The sequence below is a fragment of the Ascaphus truei genome, chromosome 4 (assembly GCF_040206685.1).
Source record: "Ascaphus truei isolate aAscTru1 chromosome 4, aAscTru1.hap1, whole genome shotgun sequence".
Classification (NCBI taxonomy): Eukaryota; Metazoa; Chordata; class Amphibia; order Anura; family Ascaphidae; genus Ascaphus; species Ascaphus truei.
In genome coordinates, this window is record NC_134486.1 from 272,449,870 (window position 1) to 272,464,845 (window position 14,976).

General features: G+C 43.4%; 1 protein-coding gene across 3 annotated transcripts in view; it reads left to right on the forward strand.

Annotated features, from left to right (window-relative positions):
- FHL5 (four and a half LIM domains 5) overlaps positions 1-14,976 on the forward strand; it is a 73,634-nt gene that overhangs the window by 17,504 nt on the left and 41,154 nt on the right. The gene's annotated exons all lie outside the window — the stretch shown is intronic.

Consider the following 14,976-nt stretch of genomic DNA (forward strand, 5'->3'; position numbering starts at 1 on the left):
TGTCGGGCACCTGTTAAAAAAAACTCTTTTGGACTTACCTCGTGGAGATGGCATGGCAACCAAGATGGCGGAGACAGCGCAGGCACCCTGGAACGCAGAACCAGGAAGGCGGGAAGATCGAGGTGAGCGGGAGGCCCTGTAGATGATGCGTCCGCCTTGGTGAGTTGTCAAATCCAGGATGGCGCCCAGAGGAAATGCGTCACCGGAGGGGGCGGGACCCGGAGCGGCCATCTTGGAGGTGGCAAGGAGCAGAAGAGATCCTGGCCGCGACGTCATCGCGAGGAGCCGGAAGCAGGCGCCGGCGAGTGAGGGAGCCGTCGGTGGGGAGACGGGGGCCGCCGGGAGTAGCGGAGATCCCGGCAGAAAAGGGAAGGAAGCCTGGAGGTGCACACAGACCAGGAAGCAGGACAGTGACGGCAACGGAGCACCACGCGGAGGTCACCATGGACTGCACCGGCGGCAAATAAAAGAACCTTTGATGGACATGTTTTATTACAGAGCTGAGGGGGGCAGTGGGGAGAAACAGATAAGAGGGGCACGGGCAGCGCAGATAGGGTGGGTTATATAGGGAGAGAGGGGACAGTGAGGTGGAAAGGAAGGAGGGGGACGTGTAATAGGGCGAGATCGGAAGGGGTAAGTAGATTAAATAGGTGGTTTAGGGTAAGTGGATAGAAGGAGAATAGTAGTAGGTAGATGGGTTGGAGGAGAAAGCGGAGAGGGAAGGAGTAGGGAGGTGAAGTAGAGAGGAGTAGGTAGGTTATCAGGAAAGGAGGGGAAGGTGAAATAGTGGAAGGTAAGAGTAGGTTAGCTTAAGAGAAGAATTTCTGGACGAAGTGGAGAGAGATCGGAGATAGGAAAGTGATTAAATAAGAGAAAGACAGAGGTGAGAAGGCAATACACACGGGAAAATAGAAGGGAGGGAGCGAGAACAAGAAGTAGATCAAAAGGCCCCAGGTAACCAATATAGGCTCGATTCCGGTGCAGTCGGTTCATCTCTGTAGTTGGTGGTCCCGCTCATTGAGGTCAGCGGCCACTGAGGGTGGAGGGATACATAGGACCAGGCCAAGCAAAGGCCGGAGGCGCCACACAGAGACACAGAGGCGGGATTATTAGCTCCAATTAGGGGTACAAGGATAATGTATTACAAGGGGGAGAGGTAGGTTATTAAAGGGGAGTAAGTAGGGCAAAGGAATGATCATAGGAAAGCATTGTTTGCTAGTTGTTGTTTGAAGAATGTATAGGAGGGAGGCTGGATAGCGGGGTTCGAGCCTGCTTTTGTTCCTGCATGGACCGACAGCCGGAACGGGAAAGGACATCAACCCCAATGACCGGCAAAGTCCCTTGGGAGGGGATTCCAGTGAGGGAGGGAGGGGGGCAGGGGGGGAGGGAGTACCTGGCCGCCTACACTGAGTACCCAAGGGCGATGGTCTCACAGCCGGGGTACTGGTACCGAGGCTCTGAGACCACTGTTTATATGTGTTGTTTATGTCTGTCTGGATGTTCCCCCCCTCCCCTCATGTATCTTCCCCCCCAGAAAATGCGAGAAGATGGCCGGCGAAGACTCCAGCAGGCGCAAAGAACCCTACAGGGACATCAGCCGTTACGTAGCATACACACAACACACAGCTCAGATGAGTAACGATATTATAATGATTTCCCATAATGTGAAGGGGTTTAATAGCCCCTCTAAACGGAGAATTGCTTTTAGGGACTATAACCGGCGGAAGGCCGACATTATCTTTCTCCAAGAAACGCATTTTTCCCGCCTAAACCACCCAAGGTTCCTCGATAAAAGTTTTAGAACATATTATCTTGCATCCGCAGATGTCAAAAAAAGGGGTGTGGCGATTATTATACACAACAGGCTCGCCTTTACCATAGAGAAACATTTCGCTGACTCTCAGGGTAGATTCGTGATCTTAACAGGCACTATACAAGGCCAACAAGTCACATTAGCGTCCGTTTATGCTCCTTGTGAGCAAAACCCCACGTTTTTCGAGCAGTTTTTCGTCAAATTACATAATTTGGCAAAAGGAAGTATCTTCCTTGCGGGAGATCTAAATCGTACACTAGACCCTGACTTGGACAGATGCACCCAACTTAACACTGCCCACGGACAGGACTTACTAACCATACGCGACGGCCTACATGTTTGTCAACTGACGGATGTGTGGAGAGAACAACATCCAACGGCCCGAGAATACACTTTTTACTCACACCCCCACGACAGATATAGCCGAATAGACTACTTTCTAGTATCAAACAGAGTGGTTCCAGTGGTGGGCCATACAGAGGTCCATGAGATCTCGTGGTCCGATCACGCGCCTATTGAGCTGAGGTGCATGTTGACAGGGCTGGAGAGACCCGGAGCAAATTGGAAGCTTAACGAGCTTCTTCTCAAGGCCCCCGATACTGAACGGGCGGTAAGGGATCGGATAAAGGATTTCTTCAGAGAAAATATAGGAAGCGTACAATCGCAAGCCACGCTCTGGGAAGCCCATAAGGCTACTCTCAGAGGATTTCTCATGAGCATAGCTGGTAAGCGGAAGCGGGAGAAAGCATCCAAAATAAAAGAGCTGCAGGCGAAACTAACACTCCTCACTGCACAGCACTCTGTAGATAAAAATCAGCACACGTGGCAAGAATTGATAGATACTAAGGCGGCCCTTAATCTAGTGTTATCATCCCGGGCCGAGAAGGAGTTAGCTTGGTCCAAGCGCAGATTCTATGAAAAAGCCAACAAGCCAGATACCTTACTAGCCAATAAGCTCCGAAACAAGCTTCCAAATTTCCGGATAGCGGCAATAAAAACTCAGAGGGGTGATCTTGCCTCCGATCCGAGACAGATAGTGGAAGCTTTTCGAAAATACTATGCTACACTATATGATGGAGACAAGGTCACCCACAACCAAAAAACATCGGCTACCTTAAAGAGGTTCCTGTCTGAGGCATCACTCCCGACCCTGGGCAGGGTCGAGAAAGCGGCCCTACAGGGTGATTTCACCCTGGAAGAGATAACGGAGGTAATTAAGTCCCTCAAACCAGCGAAGGCCCCAGGTCCTGACGGCTATTCCAATTTGTATTACAAAAAATTTTGTAAAATACTAGCCCTACAGTTACTGAAATTATTTAACGGGATCCTGGAGGGAGAGCCCTTCCCGGCCCAGATGCTCCAGGCGTCTATCTCAGTGATCCACAAACCCGGTAAGGACCCGGCAGACTGCAAGAGCTACCGGCCAATATCCCTGATTAATTCAGACATAAAAATCTTTTCCAAATTAATAGCAAACAGGGTGGGTAGTGTCCTTCCGGGTCTGATCCACCCGGATCAAGTAGGCTTTATCGCAGGCAGACAGGCAGCAGATAACACCAGGCAGATAATAGACTTGATAGATCTGGCGAAAAAGAAAAACATACCGTCAATGGTGTTGAGCCTGGACGCCGAAAAGGCATTCGATCGTATTGATTGGTCTTACCTACGAGAGACGCTGGGAGTGTTTGGGTTCGGAGGCCGCTTTTTAGAGGCAATAATGGCATTATACGCAGGACCCACAGCTAGAGTAAGACATCAGGGTTTCCCCTCTGAATTATTTAATATACGAAGGGGGACCCGTCAGGGTTGCCCGTTGTCCCCATTACTTTTCGCTCTCTGTATTGAACCCCTCGCAGCCCACATCAGGTTAAGCCCCAATATATGGTAGTGAAAGAGCAGAGCACTGCCAAAATGATGAAGAGGGCTTGATGCAAAAAATAAGTTTATTTATTAGGCATAATAGCCAAAAAAGGACAGACACACTGGATTAAAAAACTCTGACGCGTTTCCCGCCGTGGAGGCGCTTTATCAATATCAATATAACAGGAATCCGAGTGGGGGAGCAACATCACAAAGCTGCGTTATATGCAGATGATGTGATCCTAACTATCTCTAAACCGTTGATGTCCCTGCCCAGTGTCTTTGAGATCCTGGGTACCTTTGGCACGGTCTCAGGGTTCAAAATTAACCAGGCTAAGTCAGAGGCGCTCAATATCAATTTGCCAAAACCAACTGAAAAATTATTGGAACTTAATTTTAATTTTCATTGGCAAACCTCCGCAATCAAATATTTAGGGGTATATATCACCAGGGATTACAATACTTTGTATAAGGCAAATTTCCCCAAGATGATGAAGAAGCTAAAGGAGGATCTCAGGGTTTGGGCGGGTTACGGGATATCTTGGTTCGGCAGGATTAATAGTATAAAGATGAACCTGCTGCCCAAGCTGCTATATCTGTTTCAAACCCTACCAATCCCGGTTATTAAATCAGAGATCCAAGCCCTTCAAGCTCACATCATCCAATTTATTTGGAATAAAAAACGCCCACGAATTGCAAAAAATCTACTGACAAAACCAGTGACAAAAGGAGGATTATCGGTACCTTGCTTGATGGCGTACTATAAAGCGGCACAATTGACCCAAATCATTTTGTGGCATGCGGACCCCACAAATAGAAGATGGACAGAATTGGAGGGAGAATGTTGTGCGCCAATTGCACTTCATAACTTGATCTGGCTACCAAAACGATGCAAAAAAGGCATTGGAACGCCGCTCTGCGCAGTGGCGAACTCTTTAGCGGTCTGGGAGACATCTAAATTTAAAGCTAACTTAACCACCCCCCACACATTAATGACCCCCCTATGGGGCAACCCGTATTTTGCTCCAGGGCTGTTGAGCGATAAATTTGTAAAGTGGACACAGGCAGGGTACAACCGATTAAAGGACCTGGGGGGTAAGGGATCTATCAAGACGTTCGATTGGCTTAAAGAGGCATCAAATTTCCCAAATTCAGAATTATTTAGATTCCTCCAGGTCAGGGCATTTTATAACAAATTTCCTGTTCGTCCTGCACAAACTAATTTTGAACAGCTGTGTTCCAGACCAACGGACACACGGGGACTGACATCTCGGATGTACAGGGAGGTAGTCTGTCCGGCTCATATAGACCGCCCCCGACTACGATACATGCGACAATGGGAGACAGATCTAGGGGATAGCTTAGAGGACGAAGAATGGGACCACATATTGCAAGCTGCCGCAAAGAGCTCAATATGTGTCACGTTGAAGGAGAACGCATATAAGGTCCTAATGCGGTGGTACCATACCCCAGTGAAATTAGCTAAATTTGTCAGAGGTTATTCGCCGCTCTGCCCAAAGCAGTGCGGGGAATTGGCTGACCTTACACACATGCTGTGGTCTTGCCCAAGGGTGGCCCCGATTTGGGAAGCAATTCGAGATTGGTTGCAAGGGATTCTCGAATTAGAGATCCCCCTGGACCCGTGGCTGTTCCTCGTGGGCAGGCGGCCCCAGGACATGTCTAGAACGACACACAAATTGGTCATGCACTTCGCGACCGCCACCCGGTGCGAGATCGCAGCACTGTGGAAGCAGAATGAGATCCCAATTATCCCGAAAATTAGAAACCGAATTTGGCAAGTTTGCCAGATGGAACAGTTGACGAGTTGGGTCAATGACTCTGGCACTAAATTTCAAAAAGTTTGGGGCCCGTGGCTAAACCAACCCAATATCCCAGGGGTGGACACCGATACAATCTTGCATTAATATTAACAAATGCGTTCTCCTTGGATGGGACAGACAGGACATGGACGTAGGGATACCCTAGCTAGAGCCATTCAGCAGCTACAGTAAGCAGCAAAATCAGCAGCGCCAAGAAGCAGTCACCTTGATCCATCCGGACCCGTCTTCAATACACCGCAAGAACACCCCCCCCTCCTCTCCTCCCCTCCCCACCCTCTGTGTCCTCCCCCCAGTCTTGTGAGTCTAGTATGTCTTGTTTGTCCTGTTTTGTTACCCCTTATGATATTTGTCTGATACTGTTTTTGTTAACGGCTGTTAAAAGTGGAAAATCTGTAAAGTACACCTATGGGAGGTGAGTTTCTGTATACTTGATTTCCACAAATAAAAAATGAAAGTTGAAAAAAAAAAAAGTACAGGCTGACAAGCATGGGATCATAGTGTGGACAGATAAGCTCACCGTTTGTTGTCTTGTGTAGAAGATGCAGTCCCAAGTCAACCTGTAGTCAAGCTATAGTCTAACTATATATTCTCAATTAAAGATGATCACAGTGAGATGCATCATTTTAGATGCAAATGCTACCCTGCAAATGCTTTCCCTTAAACTGATATTACATGTATACATGTAAGCAGTCACATGACCCGCCCCCCAATAAATCTGCCTGTTACAAGTTGGACGATTAGCAGCATGCCATCCAAAACATACCAAAGATCAATAATAAAGGCTGGGTGGTGTAATTCTTTTTAAAACAACGGGTTGCAGATCAATCAGTGGGTTAAAACATACCTGTGAAGAGACAATGTAATTACTTCCATGTCACATCAGCTCAGGTTATAGATCTTGCATGAAGAACAAGAAATATATATACAATAGTCTAATTATATATTCTCATTAAATGGCCAGCATTCTGTTGGAAGAGGGTCAATTGTAGCTGGTCAGCTAATTAGGTAGGTCCAACTTCTGTGTCTGGCTGCTAGGCCCATGGTTGTTTCCGGGTCCCAGCTCTCCAGAGATACTGTAGCGAGCCTCCCTCCCCTGCCGGTTGGCACGGGTTGTTGGGCCCGCCTAAAAGAAGGTAAATCAAAACATCCTGAAGGCCCAAGCTTCCTGAGATATTTCCCCACCATATTGCTTTCTTTGGACTCATGCCCTTCAATGCGACTCATGCACGATTTCTCCTGTGCATAAATTCTGCTGTAAGGGATATTAGTGCTGGGTTCTATATCAATTTGGCAATCAAAGGAGCAAGGAGGGGGCAGGGATTTGGCTTTCATTTTGATCGACAATGTCTTTAAACCATGATTTATTTCTGGTAATGAGTTGTCGATGGCACCTGTATGGTGGATCTCCAAAACTCCAGAGCAAAGATAAACAGCTTGATTCATCATTTGTTTCTCGGGTGCTTCTGCAAAACAGTGATTCTTACAAAACGTAGATGACAACTTCATAGAATTTATATCCTAGTCAATGCTTGGATTCTGTTCTGTCAATCAGGGCATTCCCAGGATAACAAGGAAGTGAGGCGCATCAATGAGATCAAACTGTAGAATTTCCGAATGTCCATTACTGCAGGTAATTTTCAATGGAGGAGTATGCCACTTCAGAGTACCTGAAGTAAGGATTGACCCATCAATTGTTGCAACTATTTCTTCCTGTTTCTTGTGATGTCCTGGTATCCCTAAACTTTTATAGAAGGAGAAGTCAAAAAAGTTCCTGTTCACTCCAGAAGGCTGTCAACACAGGGGGCCTAAGTGGAAACTCTAATCCTGGACCCTGGGAAAGCTGTTGATGGAAGAGTGTTTAAAGCATGCCTAGCAAAGCTGAGGTTGGATGGGTCGGTGTACGGGACACATTCCTTTTAGACCGTGGGCAACGACAGAGGCAGCCCGTTTTGCTTTGGGTGAGGAAGTTATTAGGAGAATAGAAACAAAAGAAAACAGCGCACAACGCCAAATAGTGAAGCAAATTCAACAATATATTATAGAATTAAAAAGGGGGTAATATATCTGCGTACATAAAAAAAGGTTGGTAAAAGCATGTAGTGTGTATCACACTGTTTACCACTCGGCTGTTAGCTGTAGATTCAGGTGCTTGCTTCCCTCTGCTGCTGCAGCTCAGTTAATTCTGGGGCAGGACGTCAGTCTTTTCACTCCCAAGGGGATTGCCTTCATGCAGCCAGGTTCAGCAGCTGGTACTGGGGCTCGGTGAAATCGCTCCTGCTTCCTAGCCGATATGAAGCTGCTCCTGTACCTCGGCAGGTGTATCCTCTGCACAGAGGTTAAAACGCAGCTTGCTGCTGTCTTCACAGCAGTGGTGGATTCAATAGGGAAGTTTGAACAGTCTTACAAAGTCTCTCACAAGTGTCCAAAACAGCACACAGGATGAAATAAAAACAGGACAGGCCAACACATAGACAAAGGCCAATGTAAGCAGATATAAGGCAATAGAATGTTACATCCAACTAGTTTCGTAGAATTAACTACTTCTTCAGGGAATAATTAGGCCATTACCCAGAGGTCTTAAATACCTCACATAGATACCTTATTGGTCAACCAATTAGGGATAGACCAATCATCTATAATAGGTAATGGTCTGCGTGATAGGGAAGATGTGTAGTTTACTTTTAAAACAACAACTTTACTAACAAAAAAACAAAAACAAAACAATACCTATTTAATATAAACTTACATATAGACAAAACCTAGCATAAATAATTAAAAACATGCTGGAATAAAAGAAACACAATATTAGTCGACTTAAAATAGACACCATCATTACTTGCATAAAAAGATGTACAGTAACTAGAAAAAAGCGTAGGATAAAGAAAGGAAAACAGAGATACAGAGATAAATGATACATCCCCTAGGTACAGAGGGGTGGTGAGCTAAAGATTCAATAAAGTGCCCAAATATCCACATCCTCATTTAACCCCTTAGGGGACATAGTATCTAACTTATGTATCCAATATGTCTCTTTAGAAGACAATGTTTTAACTCTGTCCCCTCCTCTTCTATTTACAGGAATCAACTGAATCCCCTTAAAAGTGAGACTTGACGGATCTTTATTATGGTGTATCAGGAAGTGTCTAGATACACTATGTTTTTCAAAACCATTTTTAATATTTCTGACATGTTCCTGAATCCGAACATTAAGGCTGCGTTTGGTTCTGCCTACATATTGATACCCACACGCACATTCCAATAGGTATACAATATGTGTAGAGGTACATAGAATAAAGTCATCAATATTAAAAACTTCCTTCGTTACTTGTGAATAAAAAGTGTATTTGTCAGGATGTTGGTATTTACAAATCGTGCAATTACCACAGATATAGTTGCCTTTTGGTTTAGGCCCTAGCCAGTTCTTTTTCGATGTAGTATTGCTCTTACTTATAAAAACATCACTAGGAGCTAACAAGTTTTTGATATTTTTTGCTCTCCTGTAAATAAACCGTGGTTTAACGTCAAGATGTGATCCCAAAATGGATTCAGGAACATGTCAGAAATATTAAAAATGGTTTTGAAAAACATAGTGTATCTAGACACTTCCTGATACACCATAATAAAGATCCGTCAAGTCTCACTTTTAAGGGGATTCAGTTGATTCCTGTAAATAGAAGAGGAGGGGACAGAGTTAAAACATTGTCTTCTAAAGAGACATATTGGATACATAAGTTAGATACTATGTCCCCTAAGGGGTTAAATGAGGATGTGGATATTTGGGCACTTTATTGAATCTTTAGCTCACCACCCCTCTGTACCTAGGGGATGTATCATTTATCTCTGTATCTCTGTTTTCCTTTCTTTATCCTACGCTTTTTTCTAGTTACTGTACATCTTTTTATGCAAGTAATGATGGTGTCTATTTTAAGTCGACTAATATTGTGTTTCTTTTATTCCAGCATGTTTTTAATTATTTATGCTAGGTTTTGTCTATATGTAAGTTTATATTAAATAGGTATTGTTTTGTTTTTGTTTTTTTGTTAATAAAGTTGTTGTTTTAAAAGTAAACTACACATCTTCCCTATCACGCAGACCATTACCTATTATAGATGATTGGTCTATCCCTAATTGGTTGACCAATAAGGTATCTATGTGAGGTATTTAAGACCTCTGGGTAATGGCCTAATTATTCCCTGAAGAAGTAGTTAATTCTACGAAACTAGTTGGATGTAACATTCTATTGCCTTATATCTGCTTACATTGGCCTTTGTCTATGTGTTGGCCTGTCCTGTTTTTATTTCATCCTGTGTGCTGTTTTGGACACTTGTGAGAGACTTTGTAAGACTGTTCAAACTTCCCTATTGAATCCACCACTGCTGTGAAGACAGCAGCAAGCTGCGTTTTAACCTCTGTGCAGAGGATACACCTGCCGAGGTACAGGAGCAGCTTCATATCGGCTAGGAAGCAGGAGCGATTTCACCGAGCCCCAGTACCAGCTGCTGAACCTGGCTGCATGAAGGGAAATCCCCTTGGGAGTGAAAAGACTGACGTCCTGCCCCAGAATCAACTGAGCTGCAGCAGCAGAGGGAAGCAAGCACCTGAATCTACAGCTAACAGCCGAGTGGTAAACAGTGTGATACACACTACATGCCTTTTACCAACCTTTTTTTATGTACGCAGATATATTACCCCCTTTTTAATTCTATAATATATTGTTGAATTTGCTTCACTATTTGGCGTTGTGCGCTGTTTTCTTTTGTTTCCATTCTCTTAGTGTGTGTGGGGTGCTGAGCCACCCCTGCGTTTACAGCTGCAGACGCCATTATCCCCAACACGGTTATGTGGCACTTATTATTTAATGTTTAATTATCTCACTGTGGGAGTTGTGGTTTAATTTTTTATACATTTTTTATCACTAAATTGATGGTATAGTCACTGTACTGTATATATTTATACATTTAAACTTTATAGGTAGTTAGGTAGTAGCGCACAGTTTTGTTTTTTGTGTTTTTTGTTTTTTGTTTTTTTGTATTAGGAGAATAGGCAGGTTCACAATAGGTTCACTCGTTACATATGGCTACAATGGGTTCATTTTTAATTTGCTTGAAATGTAGATTATTTTATTTAGGTTCATTTTACAAGCTTGTGTGAATGTGTGTAGATTCCTATATATTTTGAGCCGCTAAGAGGGGAGCAGAACTGCCATATGGGATTTGTCTTGAGTTGCAAGTGTACCATGTTCATGTAATATGGCTAGCAAAAAGGAGTATAAAGTGTGTACGGGTGCTCTCTGATAAAACGCGGGATAGGCAACGGTTGTGGAATCTTTTTGTTTCATGAGGGGGTCACCGGTGCATGTTAGATTTAATTTGTGACATAAAACGGGATGTAAGTCAGTTATTGATTTTGATTCCCGATGTTGGGATTGTGTAGTCCAAGGTAGTTTGAAGAACATACTGGAGGGATGGCAGTGTGGTAGAACTTTGAAGGTGTAGTTGCCCCGGGGAGGGTGGTTAGGTGTCCCGGGTGGGTAGCAGAGGAAGGGGGCTAACCCTTTAATTACTATAGTGGTTACTAACCGCTAAGGTGATTAAGGGGTTAGTGGCCATTAGTTTGTTTTTTATTTTTATGTTGCTTCCACGGAGGATGGGGAGGAAGACGAAGATGGCCTTCATCCTGGCAGGAGTAAGTGCAACTTTAATTTACTTTATACTGGCTGGATAATGTTTTATTTTTAATGGCAAATGAGCTATTATCCAGATCTGGATAATAGTAATTTTGCCCATTATTGGACTGTATGTTTTGGGGGTATAGAGGGTGTCCATTCATTGTCATTGGGGTTATCTTTGCTCCCATTTAGGGCATAGGTAACCACACTGGCAACCAATGGGTGTATTGACTAGTATTGGGTTTTAACATTTATTGGGGGCAGCGAGGGTGGGTGAAGGTGTTATTTGGCCCATGGTGGGTGTTGATGCATACCGGGTTGTGACATAGTCCCAGAATATTAGGCAGCTGTCTGTCCGATTTTAAGGCATAAAGTGGAAAAAAGGGAAAAAATGATCCATTCCAGGGCAGAAATTAGTGGTTCTGGTTTTTACTCACCTGCTCGCCTAATTGAGGAAGAGGAATATATGGCAGTGAGGTTTGCTGCTTCAGTCTCTCTCTTAGAGCCTGGAGGCTGGGGCATGCTGCTCCCCTGGATCCAGTTTGGGGTAGATGCCCCCCCCAAGTGTTGCAGAATCTGAGAATCTAATGGGACACTGTTCCCCATCTCACAGTTAAGGACTCAATGTTATCTCTTTGTGTTATTTTAAGTGGGTAACTGGCTTAGCCAGCCAATATTGCAGATAGGGATATGCATGTGAGTTAGAATCCTGACAGAAGTAGGTTTTATTTTTATGAGTTTGTTTTGTCTTAAAGTGACAGTGTTTAAAAATGTGTAGTATCACTAATGGAAGAATAAACCACTGAAGGTTGAGGGCTGAGTGCCCCTTGTGTGTATATACGTGTTTGTCCCCTTTTATAAGAACCAAACCCTGGAAGACTGTGCCGCAAACAGCCTGGGCAAGCGGCAGTGCTACATAAAGGGAGCAGTTTAGCACAGGGTGGGTAGCGGGAGGGGTTTCCCCTTCATTATGCTAGCGGTAGTAACCTTCACCCACCCTCGCTACCCCCAATAAACTGGGCACTGGTGTTTAACACCTTCATTACCTAAGCGGTTAGCCGCTAAGGTAATGAAGCTGCGTGTAAATGTATTTAATTGCATTGGATTGAAGCAGGGGTTCTCCAGACCTGGTATTAATGCATGTCAGCTCCAAGGACTCCCGGCTTCAATACGATGCAATACAAATAAAAAAAAATCTAAGTCCTACTCGCAAATCCCATCTCGCCACCATTAGGGTGGCGAGATTAAATTTGTGAGGAGCTCGCTAGGTGAGAGCCCCGATGATCTCATCGGAGGTACTAGAATAAGTTGATTTTATAAAAAACGCGTGTTGGAGATGTTTTTCAGGTCCCGTTCGGTGTGTTTGAGCAGGAGCGCTGCCGCAGATGCACTTCCCAAATGAGTTTGGTAGGTCATTGGAGCTTTAACCTTGCCAAATCATTCGGGAACTGCTCAAAATCCTTGCTATGTTAGTTATCGAAGTTTATAGAATAGGCCCCTAAACCTCATAAGACATACCATAAAAATATTTGTACCATTAATAAAGACAAATGAAAATGTCATTCTATAAGAAAATTAAAAAGTATTTAAAACTGGTTAGGAATCCTAAATATTAAAAAATATGTTTGTCAGCATTTTAGGCATAATGTATGGGCTATTCAGTATTATGTCTTCTGAAACAAGCAGTGCTATTTTAAGAAGGAGTATCTTCTAAGAACACCATACCCATACACACTATATTGTTTTATTTATATATATTTGTTTGTATTTTCAATCCTGTTGGTATTTTTTTAAGCCAAGTAACAAACAAAATACAGTACCTGCAAATCCCAGAATGAGATGGCGATTTCAATACATATTTATAAGCAGAGTAAAGTTAGCCTGACATGTATCTCGGCTAACTGACTTACTAAAGAAATGTGTATTTGCCAGCAAATACTTTTACGTTCTTTCTGAGGTCAGGGTTGGAACACAAATAAAGTCTGAAGTGACATTCACATGACTTAAGAAAACTTTTCGACTCATTTCTTGTTTTTCTCTGACCTCTACGTGACTAATGACCTCATTTGAAAATGTAAGCAAGGATACATATTATTTTCCGCAATCAACAACAGGGGAAACCTTGGCCAAAATGTGACTATTAGATAATAGTAATTTTAATTCAAACACTGTCTTTCAGACATATAGTACTTGATCTAACGGTAATTTCACAATATATTTACCTTGCATTTCATTTTTGTTTTCATCTTAGTATATTCAAAATGCAAGTAAGACACAAGAAGAAACTCACCAGCATATTAAACAGCTTGTTTGCGTTGTATGTGAGACTTTTTATTTTTAGTAAATAGTACAGATGTGTGCGGACTTACTGTCCTCGGCATTGCAGACAAACAAGCAAAGGACCGCAGTGCCTGAGACCGTGTCTGCTGTGATGAAACTGCGGGGTAAGTCCATGCTACTGAATGGGATGTCCCGCAGTGCCAATCCTTTCGTGCCGCGCCTGGCAGCAGCACCGAAGTCACTAAGCTTTGCTACACCTGGAACTATTACAGGGAAACAATTTGGCTTTCTTTTTTTTCTATATACAACATGGTCTATTTTTTTACAGCTCGGAATGAAAAATTGTAGCGCAAAATAGCATTTTATTAATAGCCTCAGCTGTTTTGTTAATGTATTTTCAGTTTAAAGCAGTGTGCTTTTGGTAGTATATAGGTCTATGTTAGCAATTAATTTACCAAATGCTTTTATTGTGAGATTTATATGGTAATCAAAAACTGTAGTTTTAAAGGCTAAATTTGAAAAGCTTTCCATCCAAATGAAATTGTATCAATGTGGTATTTGCTAAATCGTGGTTTGTGAATGATATATTAAAAACAACCATATCCTTTTTTTAAACTAATATTTTGTTCATTCAAATAAATTGTGGGGTACAGAAAATTAAAAAGAGGGAAAGAGGGGGTGTCATAAAAGCATATCTTACACCTACTCTCGGTAGCCAGGTCTGCAGTCTTGGATATTCACCTCACGTGTTTCTACAGCTTCTCCTTGTCAGCTTTATGATACGAAAACTGCCTGGTTTCTGGCCCACGAGGAAGGTGTGTCAATGCATTTACAGTAATTTTCGAAAAACAATCTTGGAGAAGTGTCAATTTGTCATAGAATAGATTGTACATTTACATGGACCAATGTATACATACATTTAATTATTGCATAAAAACCTTTTAAAACCTCAAAGGCTTATTCTTCAAGTATACTCTTACACAATAAGAGAAGACTAGTGAGAATTTGAAAGTTCTGTATAATACAATTTAATCTATCATGAAGGATTATATTTTACTATGAAAAAAAACATTAGCATGGATATATCATGTAAAGACCTCATGGGCAATTCTATGGGGGTGGCAGAGGTGGACAGGGCCACAGACAGATTTCCTGGGGCCCAGGACTAGAGTTACGTCCGGAACCCCCACCCGGGTTGCGTCCACCAACCCTGTCGGCAGTCTTGCGAGCCACCCCCTCCACCCCCATTTCACACCTCACAAGCCCCCTCTATTTCCCTCCCTCTTTCCATGTATTTGTCTCCTCTCATTCTCACTCCATATTCCTCACTCACCCCCTCTCACTCTACCCCCTTACATCAATTACCCAACTCTCATTCAATTTCCCCCGACTCCCATGTATTTCTCTCCCCTGGGTCTCACTCTTACTCCCTCTTTTTCTCACTCACTCCCTCACCCCTCTCACTCGCCCCCACCTTCTGTTAATTACCCCACTCTCACTCACCCCTTCTACAA